Consider the following 21,094-nt stretch of genomic DNA (forward strand, 5'->3'; position numbering starts at 1 on the left):
ATACCAAATGAGTGTATGTAAACGCTATTAGTTTTCGAAGAAAACGAACTTTGAAAAACGACCGTATTTACGACTCATCGAGGATTAAGGGAATTATAATATAATTACGAGATTAAAACCCTATGGATTTATATTCAAGTATGATAAATCAAAATATAAGGAATAAATACGAAAAGAATTACGTCGCGAACCACCTACGAGTAAGTATTACGAAAACGTTTAAGCAACCGAGCGAACGCGTAAACGATTAAATAAATGTAACGCACTAACTAAACCATGGTAAGAAAGTAACCATGGTTACTTTATCAAATAGTAAGCTAACCATAGGATGATCAAGCAAGCTATCCAAATAGTGTGCTAAGGAAGCTAACACAAGTAGTTTAGCTTGGAAACTAGGAAGCTACCTAAGATATGTTCATGGATTTGGCAACAAGGAATAAACCTACAATGCTATACTAGTAAGATTATCAAATCAAGGAAATATAGCACACCCATTTCCAAGAAACAACCAAGAAATAACCAAGAAGCAACAAGAGAAGCAAGAATAAATACCCCCCCTTCTTCAAGCTTCCATTCGGCCTCATCTCCAAAAAGGGAGAAATCCAAATTCAAAACTCAAAATCTAGCCACGGTAAAATCACCCCATTAATTCTCAAGCTTCCTAACAATCAAAATAAGGTAAGAAAATTATTTCATCTCTTTTTATCAAGGTTTGATGGGTAAAATAAAATCAAGAAAGTCCTAATGAATAGTATGAATAGTAACTCCTATTTGGTTTCTTGATTTCAATGGTGGTTTTAGGTTCCAAAAATCATACCAAGCACTTCCAAGCCTCCACCATCCTCAAGAACACATCTCAAGATTTCAATAAAGGTAAAAATCTTTGGCCCAACTTTATTTAAGATTCATTTTTGAGATCCATTTAGTATGTGGTTGAAAACTTAGTTTAAGAAGTGGTATTGTTGAGATCTTGAAGTTTAAGTTAAGTAGATTTAAGGTTGATTGTTGTTGCCTCAAGAACATGATGTTCTTGAGAGGATTTTATGCATTAATGATGAAATGATGATTATTGGTGATTGTGTTAAGAGTTAGGGCGTAAACGAAACCCCGATCGTAAACGTAACTCCGTTAAAACCAACGAATCGTAGCTTTAAGTTTCTGCAGAAAGTCCCGAAGTTGTAAACTGTATTTTCTTGAAAAATAATCATTGATTATGATAGACAATGTTATAAGGATCGTTTAGGTGCTTGAATCGCTTGATTCCGATTTACGGATCAAAAGTTATGGCCGTTTTACTAAAAGTGATTTACGCGACAAAAAAAACTGCTACGAATTACGAATTTGAAAATATAAAGGATCAAATTAAGAATGTTCATGAATCATGAAATTTTCACAGAGAGTAGTATTTTGAGTTTCCAAACTGCCATAAAAATTTCAAGTGAAAACATTGATTTTTCAGTTTTATAAAAATGTCGGAGCTGAGACCGCGCGATTAGAAACCATAGAATCCATAAGCGGAGCCGATGGAGAAAATGAAGATGAACTTAAGATACTTAGAAAAATGAAGCGACCATAATGTGAATAAGAACTTGAAGGTGCATAATAAGTAGCGCATAAGTGCGAGTCGCCGTAAATTAGGACGGGACCTAACAAAACGAATTATATTTATGATTATAGATTTCCGAGCAGAACCTAGTGTGATATCCCGTATTTTCAGAATTATTGTAATTAATATTTGAATATTTTTATGTGATTTTCTGATTTAGAAGGAATAAAATGGTGGATATTTTAATCCTATTTGACGAGTTTGTGTTATTAAATGGTAATGTTCTAATTGTTGAGTGTTACATCGATCCTTATTAATTTCTGAAAATATTTCCTTAAATGTATTATTTTCAAAAGTTTATTTAAAAACCGATCATTTTATTGATATCGGTAAATTGAGTTTGTTTAGTAATATTAGGAATTGGATGGATATTATGTCTGCTATGTGTTGTATGTAATATTAATTGTGTGGGACTCAGTTGTGATTGAGAATTATTTGTATTATTAATTACTGAGTCGTATCCTTTTGTTTTTGTCTTTAAAAGTGATTTTATTAAAAATTTAATTTTATAAATATTTAAATTATCTTTAAATTATTTTTATGACTTTATAATTACAATAATTATTTTTGGGATTTTATAAAATTTAGAAATCAATATTTCATCAATTATTTAGCCCTGTATGATTTTCTGATTGCATTTATTTGTAAAACCCGTATTTAATTCCAAAATTCTTCAAAAATTACGAAACTCATATTTATTTAAGTTTGGAATACTCTTAGAATTTTAAAATTATTTTGGAAATTTTTAGGATTAATTTTACCCGCGCGTCGAATCGTTTAATTGCTAAAAGCTGGTATAAATTGCGTTTCAAAAATTGTTTTAAAATTACGAAATTTATGTTTTTATAAACTTCGGGATATTTGTAACATTTTAAGACTATTTTTGTGATTTTCTGAATTTGTTTCAAGTGCAGCTCAGTTCGTTAAATTGTATAATGCGGGTATAGAGCGCAAGTCAAAAATATTTTAAAAATTATAAAAATTTTATTTTACTAGTTTTCTAATTATTCTGAGAATTTTAGAATTTGTTTGGTAATTTTTCTGATTTTATTTACCGGCGCGTTTATTCGATAAGTTGAGAAATGCGGGGCAAAACAAAATTTTCAGGTATAAATAAGGATATGTTGTTGTGCTCTGTTAAAAAAAAAACGTGGCAGGAGGCCACCACCCCCACCTGCCACCCCGTGAACAACAAAACCCCCCTATTTCTTCACCTTTCCCCGTTTCTTTTACCAAACACAACAGTCCCCTCTCCTCTGTCTTCTGTCTCTCCCTGTTTTATATACTTTTAATTTTCAAAAATTCATATCTTCTCAACCATTCATCCAAATTTCAATTGTTATATATATAAACGATCAGCGCTTCGATACCTACACATAGGTATATATATTTTAAGGTTTTGAGAAGAAAAATTGCGGGGCATATTTCCGTTATATTTCCGTTTTAATTTATTTTCAGGATATTAAAAAGGAGTATGACGGTGGTGATTACTTCACATGACATCTCAGCGTGTATATGTCTATGACTATTAATTTCGGATTTTTATGGAGATATTTTCCGGACATCAGATATTCTCTTCAGGGTGATCAAAATTTATTTTGGGTAACGATTCCGAAATTCCGCCTTCGTACTTATGTATATTATAGCATGTTAGTGTTTATATATTTATTTCATAATTTTTAGAAATTGTTGAAGAAGTCACTTTTGGTCCGAGTTTTGGTTCAGGTAGCCGTGTTATTCATTTATGGAGTGTTTATACGCGTAAATATAAATTATTGTATTGATTGTTGTTGGTTGTGTCGATATGATATCGACTGGCAGTCCGAGAAATAGAGGAGGTGTTGTCCGATTTCCAAGAAAATATTATTTTTAGTTCTGAATATTATTATTTTTATTATTATTTGAAAATAAATCCAAATTATTTAGTTAATGAATTTTAATTGATTATTTAATTCGAGTTAATTATTTCTTATGATTTAAAAATTCCGAAAAATAGTTCAAGATTTAAAATATTATTTTAAATTATTTCCCAGGCTCGATAATTCTTATAAAATTATTTTCGGGTGTTCGAGCCCTATTATTTAGTTATAAAATGATTTAGAGACCCGTTTTTATTCCGAAAAATGTTCAAAAATTCATAATAAATAGACCGTTCGTCCATTTAATACGAAACGAACGCCTCTAGACTCAGAAAAATATTCCGCTTTCATTAAAAATACTTACGAGACCCAAAATCTTTTGTTTCAAAAGGGTCATTTGATTCACGAGTCATTCTGAGTCGATTATCGATCGAAGAATCATATTTTTGACCCGATTTCTGTTTTAAACGTACCGAGTTGACCCTTCTGATGAACCGACTCTTATGTGATATGAATTATGTGATATATGAATTATGTGCTTATGTGCTATGTGAATTATGTGCATATGTGGATCAAGAGTCCTGTATTTTTCTGTTATATTTATGTGTGGGCTATCGTATGGATAGGCGATAGGCTTTTGACGCGTAGTTCGTCGAGTGGTTATCGATTAGACAATTAAAGTTCTATATTTTAATTATAGATGTGGATCATTCGAGTTGATCAAGACAAGATGTTGGATAAAGAGTGAGATGGAATGGAATTGGATAACTGGCTTCTAGCAATCGCAGGAGCAGCATATCAGTCAAGTGTTGAAAAGAAGGACGGTGATGTTTTAAGAGAAAATGTCAGAATAGATGCGTCTTTACGAGTGTGACTAACTGCTAAAACCCAAAGGCAAGTATCCCGATCATCACTTATTGTTCAAGTGATATTTATTTTAAATCTTCTTATGCAAGTATTGCTTTCCCTATTCTCAATTCAGAATAGATAAATGTTTTACATATCGCTGAATTAAATGATTCTGTTTATGCAAGTACTCTTCTGCTATTCTATGTTCAGAATAGCTAAGTGATTTTACTTATTAAATGAATGGATTTATAAATGTTTTGGGTTTTGAGAAAAAAAAAGAGTTGGTTTTGCGAGTATTCCTGCCCAAGTAAATGGGGGAATAAAAGTTTATAAGGGTGTTGAGTATTATGACCCCTTTCAATAAAATGTTTTTAAGATTGGATGGTTGTGTAAGAGGCCGTGGCGGCGGTCCAGTGTGAGCTATGTGTTATACAGGATATAACGCCTTGCTAGGCCGATATGTGTCTTGGGTACCCCTTTGTTTAGTTGGATATGCTTCGGCATACCGGTGTTGCTCCGCGGCTGATCACCGGCGGTAACACACCGTCATTCGAGGATTCCAATCTAAATTATTATATTGCTTTTGACATCTTACAAGGAATGATTTATTAAGTATTTTGTTTTCGGATAAAAGATGAAATGTGATTTTGATTCAGTTTCTTATTTTGAGAATACTTAGTTTGTTGTTAAATATCAAAGGTGGTATTAGTACAGATGATTGGTGTTGACTTCAGTATGGGATGTTGTGAGCATCAAAGTTCGTAGTGATATCTAATTTGATATGATAACAAAATAAGTATTAATTTTAAGAGTTCGGTTTTGAGTAAAGTTTATGATTCAATCCAGAATCATTGTTTCATGTTAGAATTGTTTACGATATTTCCGTAAACACTGTTTTACGAGTTTTATTCTCGTCAAGATTCAAAGTATTGCTGAAGCATTTTGCTCAAAAATATCAAAATGGTTTTGAATATAATTAAGGAATTAAATCTAGGATTCCTCAATTAAAATTTTATGATTCAGCAACTATGATTTTGAAAATGTTCTCCTCTAATGCAGATGTCGATTTTATATCAAAATGACCATATATATGCTATAATGATCTTGCTGAGCATTTCTTCCGCTCATACTTGCCTGTTTTTAAATTTCACCTCCAGTGAGGATTAGCTTGTGCTAGTTAGCTGCGTAATTCGAGGAAGCAAAGAAGAAACTTTTGGAAGGTGGTTAGTCCAGGGTTGCGGACTAGTGTAAGTTTTATTGTGTAAAGTTGTTTATATTATATTATATTATAGTTGTATATTTTATTTGGGCCTAGTATACTTCATTTCGAAGTTATACTACTGGGTTTAGTTTTGAGTTGGAATTTATTGAAAAGAGTTTCAAAAGAAAGTGAAAAAATTATTTGTGGAATTTGGATATCTTTTTTCTAGAACTGTAACCTTAAAAGATCTTGGATTAGTTTGGGGTCATAAATGATAAATATCTTCCACTGGCATTTGTTTATCGATTAAACAGGTTAATTTGGGTTAAAGTTTTATAGTGACGACCAAATCCCTTGACCCCGGATTTGGGGGCGTTACACCTAGAGCATCCTCCACCGCGAGATACCCAGGCAAGTTTTCAAACCCTACCTTTTAAGAACTGTTGTGTTGTGAATATTTTACAAAAATGTGATATATGCATGAGATTGCTTTAAACTGTTTTACGAAGTTTGAGATGTATTACATTACTCAATTATTGATAATTTCTAGTATATGTTCATACCGATTTTGAAATGTTATATTTAGACCGAGATTTAGTCGGTGTAAGCTTATAAAAACCTGGAGGTATCCCAGAGGAGTTTATAATTGAGAACGTTAACGCTAGCGAGTAGCGTGACATGTATAGACCGATGATCCGTCAGTAAAAATTGATGAAAACCCGGAAGTATTCCGGAGGTGTTTTAATTAGAATATTAATGCTATAATAGAGCGTGATGTATAAGCTGTAAGACCGAGAGTTGGTTAGTTTTGTTTTTATCAAATAAAAACCCGAAAATCATTCTGGTGATATTTATAGGACGATTAAAGTCCATAGTAGTTACGTTTCAAGGGACTCAACGTCCATTTTCGAAATACTAAACACCTTGAACTTTTATTAAAACGATTTCCAAAGATCGCATTTCCTCAACTATACTTTATCATTTGAATAATAAATATCTATTTACTATTCATTTATTATGGGAAAATTATTCTCCAGTGAATATTTATTTCAGACTCGATTAAATATTAAAGATTATTATACTACTTAAATATAAATTAGTTGAGGAATATTATTTTAAATATTCTTTTAGAGAGTAAACTCATTCGAGGTTTAATTATTTATCGACTATTATTTAATTATTTATTATTCTTAAAGGCTTTATTATTGAGTTAAAAATCATAGATCCTGATTTAAAATATACTTCCTGATTTCAGAATATCATTCGAATAATTGCAGATCGTCGGTGAATATTATCCCGACTTATTTAATATTTTGAATATAGTTTCAAGGAGAAACTTTTCCCCCTTATTTAATTATCTGTTGACAACGGTCAACTCACATCCTTAGTACTTCCTCCGAAAATCTCGGAAGTACATATATACATATATACACTTATATCTTAGTGAGATAAGCTGTTCTATCAACAAGCAAAATGCTTGGGGAACTTCGATGTGGTTCGAGTTCTCGAGATATGATAGAATTCTTTTAAAAAAAGGGACAAGGGAGGGGTAGACTCTGGTACTATGTGTGATAGATGGACTACCAAAGGTACCGCAGGCGAAGGTACTCAGTGTACTCAGGAACTTGTGAAGTATGTGTATACCCAAAAATGGGACACATAGCCCGAATGTGGCAAGGGTGATAACCGGGATACGAAGGTGTCGTCCTTCTACTAGTAGAAAAGGTTACTATTATCGTATTACGACTGATCATCGTATACGGTGGCTCCAACGAGTGTCCTAATTCTTCCAATTGGAATTGAGATGCAATACTGTAACCCAAGCCTAGGTGCTGGGATTACTATTAAGGTATTCACAGGATATTAAAATCCCTTAAAGAATTGTTTTCATAAGAAGGTGTGTATCACCAAGGAAAACTATTTTCGAATAAAACATAATTATCATATATGATGTTATCATACAATCATTTTCATACTTTACATTATTATACTGGGAATTATAGCTCACTCTTGCTTTCTTTTAAATGACACAACACAACAGATAACCAGTATGCCGGTGTGGGAACTAGTCGTTTGCAGTCATGGGGAGGATACCTGGCAGTTTTGTCTCAGGTCTGCTAGAGTATCAGATAGATATAAGATATCAGTCGTAATTATTGTAACTTCATGTAGAGGTTATAAATAATTGTTTGAGATCCTGTAAAGTACATTCGAGTGTAATAAAAGAAGATTACATATTGTACGTCATTTCTAAGACTATAACTTGTGTGTGTGAGTATGAGATTGGGGTCAGTTAGATTATTGAATCAATACCAGGTTACACATGAGTGAGGGATGGTGTGACGACCCAGATTCCTGACCCCGGATTTGGGGGCACTACAAAGGGTATGGATCGATCCTTGATCTTCCTAAACCGGAAACTACTAATGATCTCATTTGAGGTTGCGGCAGTCTTTCCCATCTCTACCCGAGAAACATTTCTCTATGAAGAATCCAGATCACTTACCTAGTTCGACATACCCGGATAATATGAAAGGTATCCCTTAGCAAGAACCTTTGTTGTGCAAGGCATGCCTGTATAATACCAAGACTAAGTGACATTGACAACCCTGAGATTTAGTTGTATGATAGTTTAAATCTGTATTCTGTATTATATTTCATGAGTCTGTAAAAAAGTTAAAAGATTAGACTGGAGTATTTATCTGTAAACTGTTTCAAGCCTAAGAAATAAACTCTATAAGAAGATCAAGTAAAGATCATGCCTCAGAGAAATGATGTAGAAGCTTGGAGTTGGATAAATCTGTTTTATGAAAAATGTTCTAAGTCAAGATATTGACAAGTCACAAATCAAGTTATACCGAGAAGTCATTCGAGAACTCCAGATTGACTTATCGAGAATTCCAAAATGGCTTATAGAGAAGTATCAGAGATATTGATAAGTCAACTGAAGATGTGAAGATCGGAGATTTCGACAAGTCATTTCTGCATGTAAAGAACTATGAGATACCGACAAGTCAAATGAAGATGTGAAGATTGGAGATATCGATAAGTCAATTTATCATTAAAGATCACAGAGATATCGATAAGTTATTTCTACATGTAGAGGTCTAGAGACCTCGAAAAGTCAAGTACACTTATAGAGAACTCAAAGAACTCGACAAGTCAAATACACTTATAGAGAACTCAGAGATCTCGATAAGTCATTATACTTATCGAGATGTCATTTCTCTGTAGAATAAACTGGAGATCTTGACATGAACCTCAAATACAGTAATACATACAAGTTAAAGATTCAAGATTAACAATCAACAAATGATGTATTCACTTGAAAATTCTACAAAAGCAACTTGAAGAGTACAAGATCAAGGGCCAAGATTAACTAACAAAGGATGGTCACAGACCTACAAGTTTTGCAAAGATTTACTAAGCCAAAGATAGAAAGAATCAGAGATAGCTTAGAAAAGGGTTTATTACATCTTATTTTATGTTGTGTAAACCAGTGTTTACTAAACTATAAATTAAACACCGGTCCATTATTCCAGTTGTAACAAAACAGATCTAAATTTTCTTGTAGTATCTCAAGGAAGAAGATGAGTTCTTATATTTTTAAGAGCACGAAATATGTAGCAAGACAAACTTAATTAATACAAATTAAGTGATTTTTGAAATATTGTATTTGTTATTCTATTTTAGGTAAACATAATATCTTTGTAAATTATAAATTGCTTTGTTCATAATTATCCAAACAAACTTAAAAAGGCTAAAAATCTAGAAAATACATTCACCCCCTTGTGTTGTACTCAATAGCTAACAAGTGGTATTCGAGCAAAATCTGAAAGTAAACATATCAAGATCTTGGAAGTATGAGTGCATAAAAGATAAGCAGTATCAAGATACCAGCCTTTGATAGAATCAACTATACACTTTGGCAAAAGAAGATGATACTGTTCACAAGGATGGCCAACTCACTTGATAATTGGATTTTATATCTACTCAGAACACTTCATTACAAGCTTAAGTTGGTGTTTTGGACTCAAGTTATTGGTATTTTTAATATGTTTTTGTGTTATTGCATTTCAGACATCAGTTAATTGAAGAAATAAGATTTTCAAGGAAATATACTGAAACGAACAAAGAATTGGAAGCCTAAGCCATTCTCAAGTTGAAGATAAACTAGTTAGCTTCGCATGGATAGTTAAATCATCTAATTCTGACGAGCAGAACTCAAGATACGGCCAAAAAAAGAAACTGCAGAAAAGTCCAGAAGTCAGGCACGACCGCCCCCAAAACCAGCGCTGCCGCCCCGCCTTTCTGCCAAAAAACCAGCACGCCCCGCTGATTTGAGCACGGACGCCTCTCCCTTTTTGCCCCAGAATCCCAATTTTAGTAGAAGTTGATGATTTTGAGGGTCCAGGTCCACTAAGGGCTTATATATAGTGATAAAAAGACGTTTTTAACAACAAGGAGACCAGTGAGAGCCATACGAAGACCTAGAAGAGCATAAGATGGCTACGGGGAAGAAAACTTCTGTATTCTTCAATATAGTTGATACTTGGATGCTTGTTTTCGATTTGTTTTTGAACCCTAGTACTCTTATATTGTTTATTATCATAATTTCATTGGAACCCATTGTGACGATGAGTTCGGTTATGAACTAATCATTATCGTGGTGTTCTAACGGATTTACTTATGGATTTCTATAGTTAATTTGTTTCAATATCTTGGTGTGTGGTGATTAATTGATATCCTAGTTTTGGTTGTGCTTATTCGTCTTATGTGCGTAGCTAACATATAAGATATCATGTTAATCTCTATTGAAGCGAAAGTGAATATAGAGGTTTAGAACTTGCCATGCTAGCATAGGTTCATGTATTTATTATGCATGATTCGTAGGTAATTTTAACCATCTCACTTGCCCTATGTAATCACGATATATAACTTATTCATTAAACCTTTATGTTGTCAAATTCTATAGACATATAGGGTCTCAACATAATTCGTGTCTATTCAGCTTCTATATCTTTTGTGGATGTCTGGTAGTAGGGTATTCGTACAACGAAAGTTGGCATTTACTAGTTTCGTGTTATCTGATTGGTTGTCATCACCATTGCATGCTAAGGTTAAGAACAATAACTTTGAATGAAGTATTTAGTGAAGTTAGAATCACATGTTTATCTCATATAGTTAATTCAATCACTTTTATTCTTAGTTAATTGCATGTTAGTTTAATCTTAGTTATAATCATCTCAACTTGTTATTGTCTTGGCATTGAGCGATAGCCATACCATTGTTGCATAGGTGCATAATCTTAAGATAACTAAAAGAGTCTCTTTGGGAACGAATCTAATTTATGTCTTATACTACTTGCGAACGTGTATACTTGCGTGTAAGTTTAGCGTGTGTTTTCGCCCTAATAAGTTTTTGGCGCCGCTGCCGGGGACTCGGTGTTAATTTTTAGTTTATGTGCTTGGCATCAGTGGTTGTTAAAGTTCAGTGACTCAGACTCTTTTACTTATAAGGTTTACTTTAGTCGTGTATTTCAGGTACTTTAGTTTTCATTACAATGGGAGATCCAACAGCAACAACGAAAGCTTTGATGGATTATTCTCAACCGAAAATCAAAGACATTCAATCAAGCATTGTTAGGCCAGCTATCGCAGTTAATACCTTTGAGATCAAGCCTGGGCTAATTCAATGGGGACATAATTTAGTCCAGTTTGGGGGTTCTCCAACGGAAGATCCCAATACGCATATTAGGTATTTCATAGAGATATACGGTACCTTCAGGTTCAATGGTGTGTCTGAGGATGCGGTGAAACTAAGACTGTTCCTATTCTCTCTGAGGGAGAAGGCTAAAAGCGGGTTACACTCTATTCCAGCTGGTTCGATTGCTACTTAGGAAGATCTTGCTCAAAAGTTTCTCACTAAATTTTTCCCTATGGCAAAGACAGCTGCACTCTGGAATGCTCTTACTCAATTTGCACAACAATCGGGAGAAACTCTATGTGAATCTTGGGAGCGCTACAAGGAGATGCTTAGGAAGTGTCCTCATTATGTCATGCCTGATTGGATGATCATCAATTGTTTTTACAATGGTTTGGGAGCACAGTCTAGACCCATGCCTGATGAAGCATCAGGTGGAGCATTATGGGCAAAAAGCTATGAGGAAGCTTATGGTCTAATTGAACTGATGGCTGCTAATGAATATCAGTATCCAACCCAGAGATTGCCACAGGGCACGGTAGTAGGAGTTCTGGAGGTGGATACAGCTACGGCTATCACTGTTCAACTAAAGGCGTTGTGTATGGAGATCCATTCTATGGCTAACTATGGTGTTAATTAGATAACCAGTATTTATGAGCTGTGTGCAGGTTCGCATGCGATGGAGAAATGCGCTATATCTAGTGAATCAGCTCAGTTTGTGAGCAAATTTCAGAGATCGCAACAAGCAGTTCCAGCCACTTATCATCCTGACAACTGGAATCATCCTGACTTCAGCTGGAGAAATAATCAGAATACGGTGTAACAGCCTTATCAGCAGTATGTAGAAAAGCAATTCAACCCTCTTGGTTTTCAACAACTGCAATATGTACCAAGACAACAACTCCAACTTCAACAACAAAATTTGAATTGGAGGAGTTGCGGCTTATGTGCAAAAACCAGACTCTTAAATGCCAAAGCCAGGTTGTTTCTATCAAGACTCTGGAGAACCAAATAGGGCAAATTGCTAACTCCGTATTGAATCGATCATCAGGAACGCTTCCTAGTGATATAGAAGCCAATGCAGGCAAGAAGGAAGTTAACGAACAGGTGAACGCCATCACCTTGAGGTCCGGAAAGGTCACCAACCCCCAAATTTAGCAAGTTGAAGATTCTGAAACTCTTTTACAGAATGAAGGCACATTCGAGCCTACACAGAGCGTGCCCGCGTCCTTGCCAATTCCATCAAATGAGATTGTTGCTGAAAAGGTTGTGTAGAATGATGCCAAGGTGGAACCGAAGAAGAAAGCTGTTGAAAGCAATCCTCCTGAGGGTAATACAGGGGATAAACAGGTTTACCCACCTCCGCCATATCCTAAAAGGCTTCAAAAGCATAAGTTCGACAAGCAATTTGCCAAGTTTTTGGAAGTTTTCAAGAAGCTGCATCTCAACATACCTTTTGCTGAAGCTCTAGAACAGATGCCGAGCTATGCTAAGTTCATGAAGGGTATTCTATATCGGAAGCTAAAACTTGAGGAATTGGAAACTGTTTCTCTAACAGAAGAGTGCAGTGCTGTGCTGCAACAGAAACTACCTCCTAAGCTAAAATATCCAGGAAGCTTCATGATACCTTGCACCATTGGCAATCTGTCGTTCGACAAGTGTTTGTGTGACTTGGGAGATAACATCAATCTGATTCCCTTGTCAGTTTTCTAGAAACTTGGACTACCTGATTCAAAACCTGTGAACATGTCTTTACAGTTGGCTGATCGTTCCATCACTTATCCGCAAGGAGTAGTGGAGGATATCTTGGTTAAGGTGGATAAGCTCATTTTCCCTACTAATTTTGTCATTCTAGACTCGTTAGGGTTGGAGATGGATATGGAACCAATCAGAAGTGCAAATCGCGCAAGCGAAGCCGGGAATTTTGAGGAGCAAAGGAAGATTCCCATTATCTTGGGAAGACCATTCTTGTCTACGGGCCGAACTATGATCGATGTGCAAAAAGGAGAGCTTACGATGAAGGTTCAAGATCAGAAGGTCACTTTTAGTGTATTCAAGGCAATAGAGTTACCCACAGATAAAGAGCAGTGCTTGAAGTAGAGTGGGTCGACTTTGTCATGAATTCGGAGCTTGAGCAATTGCCAAAGTCAGATACCTTAGAGAGATCCTTAATAGGGAAATAAGTTGTTGAAGATGAAGAAGGAGCAGAGCAGCTGGATGTTTTGAATGCACCTCTGTGGAAGAGGAAGTTGGATATGCCATTCGATTCTCTTGGGTTAACAGAGCTGAAAATTTCTCAGGAGTGTTTCGAGCCGTCTATTGAAGAAGCTCCCACATTTGAGCTCAAACCACCGCCAGATCACTTGAGTTATGTATTCTAAGGTGCACCCCTGGATAAGGGGTTGGATTATATCTATGATAATCTAAAGGGTGACTGGCCAGTTTCTCCTGTGCTTACAGAGGGTCCCTGTCGTGCACCACAGACAGTTGATAGGTTTGGTCTTGGTGATGCGCAGTATAAAAGGTTGATTCGGCGTATTGAGGCCATGTATGTCATCCACCGACGTTTTGCTGAAGATTTGACACTCGCTCTCGGTTCTGTTTTTCGAGACACCGGTGTCGAGGATGTATGGCCACCTGATCCTCCACCCAAAGAGGGTGACCCTCCCGCTAACTGGGTATGCCTAAAATCCTTATTATTACCTTCAATGAGGACATTGAAAATTTTAATTTTGGGGGTAATAATGTAAGGATTAGTTTGTGTGTGTCCATATAGATTCATATAAATTCATGTTGCATGTTTAATTATATTTCATTCATATTTTTTCCTGATTTTTCATATAGGACATATTTATTTGTGTTTTTTTATGCGAGTTCATATAGTAGCATGTGCATGCATATAACATGATCCCTTAGGTTGAGCTATTTCTGATTGATAAGTTGATATTGATTTGAGTGTGGTGATGACGAATAAAGGGTTGTTTAAGTCTTAATGAATTCATTTGCATGCCAGAAACAAAAGTTTTTCACAAATCTTATAGAATTCCTTTTGAGCTAGATCATGATCATACTTGTTTGTTGTTGATATTTAATCACTTAGTTATATTTAAAATTTGTGATATTCTCGTAATGACGTAGGAACACTTAATTTAAATCTGGATAAAACTTGGATTTCATTGCTAGTGTGAATAAGGCTAGGTGTCAAATGGCAAGTAGCCGACTCATATTTATATGAGTAGTCTAGGGTTGAAGGAGATGGAGTGAAGCGCACTCATTCACAAATTGTTGAAAAAAAGGGAAAAAAGAAAGAAAAGAAAAAAATATTTGTTTATGCATAATTGATCAAGGGTGAGCTCTTTAATACTCGAGAAATTAAGTTCTAGGGGATTTTGTGCTTAATGACATAAGGCTTTGATAGTCTGGGATCCGCTAACCTAACGCTCGCTACATTGGTATTATTGCATAAGTATTATGGGATCTTACTCATTGCACGGTCAAATAAGCATGTTGTTATGTGTTCAATAATAACATGAATCCTTTTATAACTCTAGTAGAAAGGAGGTGTTGTGAGTCATTATGCATTTAACGTCTATTCTGTTTATAAACTCCTGATTGTTTTGATGATAGATAAGTTATGGTTATTGATCTAGTATCGAGAGTATATCTATTAAGCATTTCACACAAGCACATTTCTGGTTTATGAGTTGGTTTGTGGGAATAATTCGAGCTCCGTTTTGATTTATTGCATTCTTAGAGGCATTGGCTTATTCATTTGGTTATGGTCATTCTGAGGGGATCGATTGCATTATCATTTAGTTGCATTCACGTAGTTGCATTCATGCATTAGTTTGTTTTCGTAGTTTTTGAGTCTGTTTATGCTTGCGGACAAGCATCGATTCAAGTTTGGGGGTGTGATAAGTGGATTTTATATCTACTTGGAATGCTTCATTACAAGCTTAAGTTGGTGTTTTGGACTCAAGTTGTAGGTATTTTTTATATGATTTTGTGTTTTCAAGGAAATATGCTGAAAAGAGCTAAAAATTGGAATCCTAGGCCATTCTCAAGTTGAAGAGAAGCTCGTTAGCTTTGCGCGGGCAGTTGAATCGCCTAATTTTGACGAGCAGAACTCAAGATACAGACAAAAGAAGAAACTGCAGAAAAGTCCAGAAGTCAGGCACGACCGCCTCCAAAACCAGCACGGCCGCCCCGCCTTTCTGCCAAAAAACCAGCGCGCCCCACTGATTTGAGCACGGCCGCCCCGCCCTTTTTGCCCTATAATCCTGATTTTAGTAGAATTTGATGATTTTGAGGGTCCAGGTCCACTAGGGGCTTATATATAGTGATAAAAGATGTTTTTAACAAGAAGGAGACTATGGAGAGCCATATGAAGACCTAGAAGAGCAGAAGACGACTACATGGAAGAAGACTTTTGTATTCTTCAATATAGTTGATATTTGGATGCTTATTTTTGATTTGTCTTTGAACCCTAGTACTCTTATATTGTTTATTATCATGTTTTCATTGGAACCCATTGTGATGATGGGTTCAGTTATGAACTAATCGTTATCGTGGGGTTCTAACGGATTTACTTATGGATTTTTATAGTTAATTTGTTTCAATATCTTGGTGTGTGGTGATTGATTGATATCCTAGTATTGGTTGTGCTTATTCGTCTTATGTGCGTAGCTAACATATAAGATAGCGTGTTAATCTCTATTGAAGAGAAAGTGAATATAGAGGTTTAGAACTTTCCATGCTAGCATAGGTTCATGTATTTATTGTGCATGATTCATAGTTAATTTTAACCATCTTACTTACCCTATGTAATCACAATAGATAACTTGTTTATTAAACCTTTATGTTCAAAAATTCTATAGATATATAGGGTCTCAACATAATTGGTGTCTATTCAGCTTCTATCTCTTTTGTGGATGTCTGGTAGTAGGGTATTCGTACAACGAAAGTTGGCATTTACTAGTTTCGTGTTATCTGATTAGTTTTCATCATCATTGCATGTTAAGGTTAAGAACAATAACTTTGGATGAAGTATTTAATGAAGTTAGAATCCCATGTTTGTCTCATTTAGTTAATTCAATCACTTTTAATCTTAGTTAATTGCAAGTTAGTTTAATCATAGTTATATTCATCTCAACTTGTTATTGTCTTAGCATTGAGCGATAGCCATACCATTGTTGCATAGGTGCATAATCTTAAGTTAACTAAAAAGAGTCTCTTTGGGAACGAATCTGATTTATATCTTATACTACTTGCGAATGCGTATACTTGCGTGTAATTTTAGCGCTTGATTTTGCCCTAACACCGCTGTATATCCAGATTCTCAAGAATGGCCCTTTTACTCCCATAAAAAGGGTAGATGAATCTACTGATGGAGACATGGTCATCCCAACTCATTTTTCTCCTAAATACCCTCAAAATACTCTGAATCTGAAAAGAAAAAAGTCTCTCTGGATAGTGGCCTGCAACTAATTCTGATAGAATCACTTGACAATGTTATGTATAACAATTTTATCAACTATGACACAGTCAAACAGATCTTGGAAAAGATTGAGATTCTGTGTGAGGGTACAAAGGAAGTAAGATCAAATCAAAGGAGGGTACTGGTGTCTCAGTATGAGGGTTTCATGGAAAAGCCAAACGAAGGAATTACTGAAATTTTTTAAAGGTTAACAATTTGATAAATCACTTGCAACTTCATGATAAATATTATGAAGCTGAGGAGGTTAACCTAAAGTTCTTGCTAGCTCTTCCTGACCATCTTGAACAAAACATATCAGCTATTAGAGAAGGAAGAGACTTGAGCAGAATGACACTGGAAGTGTTGTATGGGATCTTGAAAACTTATGAGCATAAAATGTTGCAAAGAAAGTCATTAAAGTCAAACCAAGGACATGTGGTTAATGGTTCTAGTGCCTTAGTTGTTAATGACAATGAAGCAAGTGAAGATGAAAAAGATTCTCAAGCTCCAGTCATTCATGTTGTGGAGCAAAAGAACAAAGGACCTCAGAAACAAGTTTTATTAGAGCTAGAGGAAAATGAATTCTACACCCTTGATGAACTAGATGAAATGGACCAATCCATGACTTACTTGGATAGAAAATTTTCTAACATAAGAGTCTAAAAGCCAAGGGTTTTCAAGAATAAGGGATAGTCTTCCAACAGAAACAATTGGAAACCAAAAGCTCAGTATAACTCATCTAGCAAAGGTGGCTACAAAACCGGATCTATTGACAAATCAAAGATAAGATGCTTCAACTGAAATGAGTTGGGTCACTTTTTTACTGAGTGCATGAAGCCAAAGAAAGTGAAGAAGGATAAAGCCTATTTGGAATTGGAGGCAAAGTATGAAGCTCTCTTGAAGAAACAGAAAGGAAGGCTTATATAACTGAAGGAAAGATTTGGGATGATACTGATGATGAAGATGAGAATGAAGAGTTTAGAAACTATGAACTTATGGCTCTTGAGGAAGGAGAATCATCCTCATCAAAATCAGAGGTACCAACTCTATCTACTTTTTATTTAATTACAAGCCAATATAAAGAAACTGTTGAAAAGATGAGTGTAGAGATGTTTCATATCCACACAAGCATGGTATACGCATTAAAATTATACACTATTTCATATCTTATACTACTTGCCCTGCACACAATGAGGATTAAGTGTGTTCAAGGCATGTGAAGTCAATTTTTGTGAAGTTGAGTTGGTCATCAAGCAAGAGCTTGTAGATGAAGACAATGAGAAGAAATGCACAGAAACAACTCCAACTTCTAAAACTGAAAATATGGTAGATCAAGTTTCTAAGAAGCCAATCAAGGAAATCAAGACTGAGATTGGAGGAAAGAAAAAGAAGAACAAGAATGGGAAGATTAGAGTGAACAAAAGAAACAACTTTGTATTTATTGCCGATGCTCCCAGGAAGCAATGTCAGAAGTGTGACTCTACAAGTCATCTAACTCACCTTCACAAAAAGAATGTTAGTGAGCCAAAAGTGGGAGCCTACAGATACAATGAAGCAAAGGCTGAAGATCCCTATTCCTTCTATGACAAATTTGATTCCTTGCAATATGAAAGTAATGACTGAAAGGAATATGTCCTAAGTCCAATCATGTATGAGGATTTAGGAATAAATTTTATGTAATCTGTTTTGATTTCATTGATATTAATAAAAGACTTGTTTTGTTTTTATTACGGGCTTTATCTATTTAAGTGTTTAAATAAGATATACCATAGTTTAGAGTAAAGCTTTTTATGGATTATGATAAGATCATAATAGTGAGACCTAAAAAGATGATAACTCTAAACTTAAATAGTTCCTGGTCATAGGATTACTAACTGGTAATTAATAATCCGCAAAGATCGGTACATACTATGCTTGTTTCATTATGAAGGATGTCTATTCTCATGGACATTTGTGTGGTGACACTATAGCTAGTATGTAGGTGCTTATTATAGAATAAGTTCACTGAACATGACTCGCACAGCTGAACAACTGATGGAGTTCACTCAGGTGTCAGCAGTTGTTCACATAGTGATAGTTGTACAAGTATCCTTAGACTTGAGGTCATCATAGTCATCTTGTGTACACTGAACTATGCTTTGGTTTAGTTCTTAGTCTTCAGGGACAATTATTAGGGCTCTACTGGGTATAGGAATTTATACACGAAGATAGTGTATGATCAATAAAGGATCTACCCCTTCCAGTGAAGGAAGCGAATGTTCAAGGCTGATCCACTTATGCTAGTTCAGGAATCTCTGGCCAGAGTGAATGAAATTAGAAAGGAGTTTCTAATTTGCATAGAACTACGCATAGTAAATGGTAAGCAAGTGATTAAATTAGATAGGCTTGACACGAGATCCATGCCTTATATTTAATCGGGACATTGTAGGGTAGAAGGAGTTTATTGTACGGTAACTATTCACTGAATAGGTTCTTGGTATTCTAAGCAGTGAATTCATATTATCCGGATAGTCGCGATATGCTGAGAAGTATCCCTCACGATTTAGAATAAATGTGATTAATTAATTAATCATATTTAATAAATTAGAGAATTTATATAAATAATGATAAAATAGTTTTATTATTATTTATTTCTACTACCAGCTTAATATTGAACCTACAGGGTCACACCATAAAAAGAGAATGATTTAATGATGGAGGAATTAATTAATAATGGCTAATAATTATTTATTTGAGAAATAAATAATTAATTGGAAAATTTAATAATTGATTAAATGAGATTTAATTGATTATAAATTAATTAAGAAAAGTTCTTAATATTATTAATTAAGGATTTAATTTTTGGAAATTAAATCAAGAGAGAGAATTATTTCTAAAGTGTTTAGAAAAAGGATTAATAATTAAAAGGTGTTTTAATTATTAATGAGAATAATAAATGGGATAATAATAATAATATTTATGGGAAAATTTCAGCTGAAAATTTTGCCTATAAATATACTATTATAGACCCTATTTTTATTCGAACCCAAGAACCCCAAAACCCAAAAAGTTTGGAAAACCCAATTCTCTCCACCTCCTTCCTCCTCCTTAACATCATTTTCTTGGTGGATACCGGTGGAGTGCTTCACACTTGAGGAGCAACTGCTAAGGATCTCTGATCGTTGTCTCCGAATTATTTTAAAGGTTAGATTCGATCCCTCGAATTTTTATTCATGATCTGTATGCTTTTATTTGGATTTTATATGTGTAAAAGTGTTTTGCCATGCTCCCACTGCGTTTAAATTCCAATAATGGTATCAGAGCCAGGTTGTATGCATATAGATCTTTGGTAAAAATTTCAGAATTTTATGTGCTTGTATGAATTAATTATGATTTTTACAAGTTATATCATGGATTAATTTTGTGTGATGAGAAATCGTTTCTCAGAATAATTTTGAATGTTGATCTGGGTTCTACAAGTGTTGTAGATCGTCTGGGTATTTTTTTCATAATTTTATGATGTATAGATTTTTTATTATGAATTTTTGAAGATCTTGCAAATAAATTCGTAATTAAATAAAGATATATATATATATATATATATATATATATATATATATAATTGTTAGTATGTATATAAATATACATCTGTTGAGATTGGCACATGTGATGTGCTGCTGTGCTGTTGTTTGACTGATTGCACGAAGAAGACAGAGAAGGACGGCTGCGCGGCGATCGAGAACAATTATCGGCTGCTGCAGAAAAGAAAAAAAAATAAAATAAAATAAAGGGGTGTCGCGCATTCCGGGAATGCGTTACACACCTGTGGCGCATTCACGGAATGCGTTACACCTTTTAATGGCTTAAAAGGGTTGTAACGCATCACCGGAATGCGTTACAGGGCTTGTAACGCGTTCCTGTAATGCGTTACAGCCCGACTGTCCATATTAAAATTGATTTTCTGGGAGTTTCGTAACTCCGTTTTGGGCGTGCAATATACCGTTGGATTCGTTTTTCCGAGACGGATCTAATGGAGTAATCAATTTTAGTTTATATAAAAGTTTGGAACTGTTTATATTTCCATGAATTGTTTTAAAGCTTTTTTTAACTGTTTTTAACTGCTTTTAAATGCTTCATGTGATACATAGAGATGTATAATGCTTAGACTAATGTGCTAGATGATGTAATATGCCTACCTTGATGTTTATTCATGTTTATATATGTGATATATGCTTAGTTTATCACGCGATGATAGATTTAGGTGAACTTAAATGAACATAAGGCGTTTGTTAGACAACCTAGTATAGTGAAATTGTTTCATAACCTTAATAATATTATTATGAATACAATCATAAGATTCTTGTGTTTATGAAACACGTAATTGAATATGAATTTTTGATATGAGAGAAAGGATGATTCTG

General features: G+C 34.6%; 1 non-coding gene across 1 annotated transcript; it reads right to left on the reverse strand.

Annotated features, from left to right (window-relative positions):
- Positions 1-11,468: 11,468 nt before the first annotated feature.
- Positions 11,469-11,575, reverse strand: LOC141662695 (small nucleolar RNA R71). The gene has a single exon (XR_012550796.1). It is a non-coding gene; the product is annotated as a small nucleolar RNA R71 (small nucleolar RNA).
- Positions 11,576-21,094: the final 9,519 nt, after the last annotated feature.

Source organism: Apium graveolens, chromosome 5 (genome assembly GCF_009905375.1).
Source record: "Apium graveolens cultivar Ventura chromosome 5, ASM990537v1, whole genome shotgun sequence".
NCBI lineage: Eukaryota > Viridiplantae > Streptophyta > Magnoliopsida > Apiales > Apiaceae > Apium > Apium graveolens.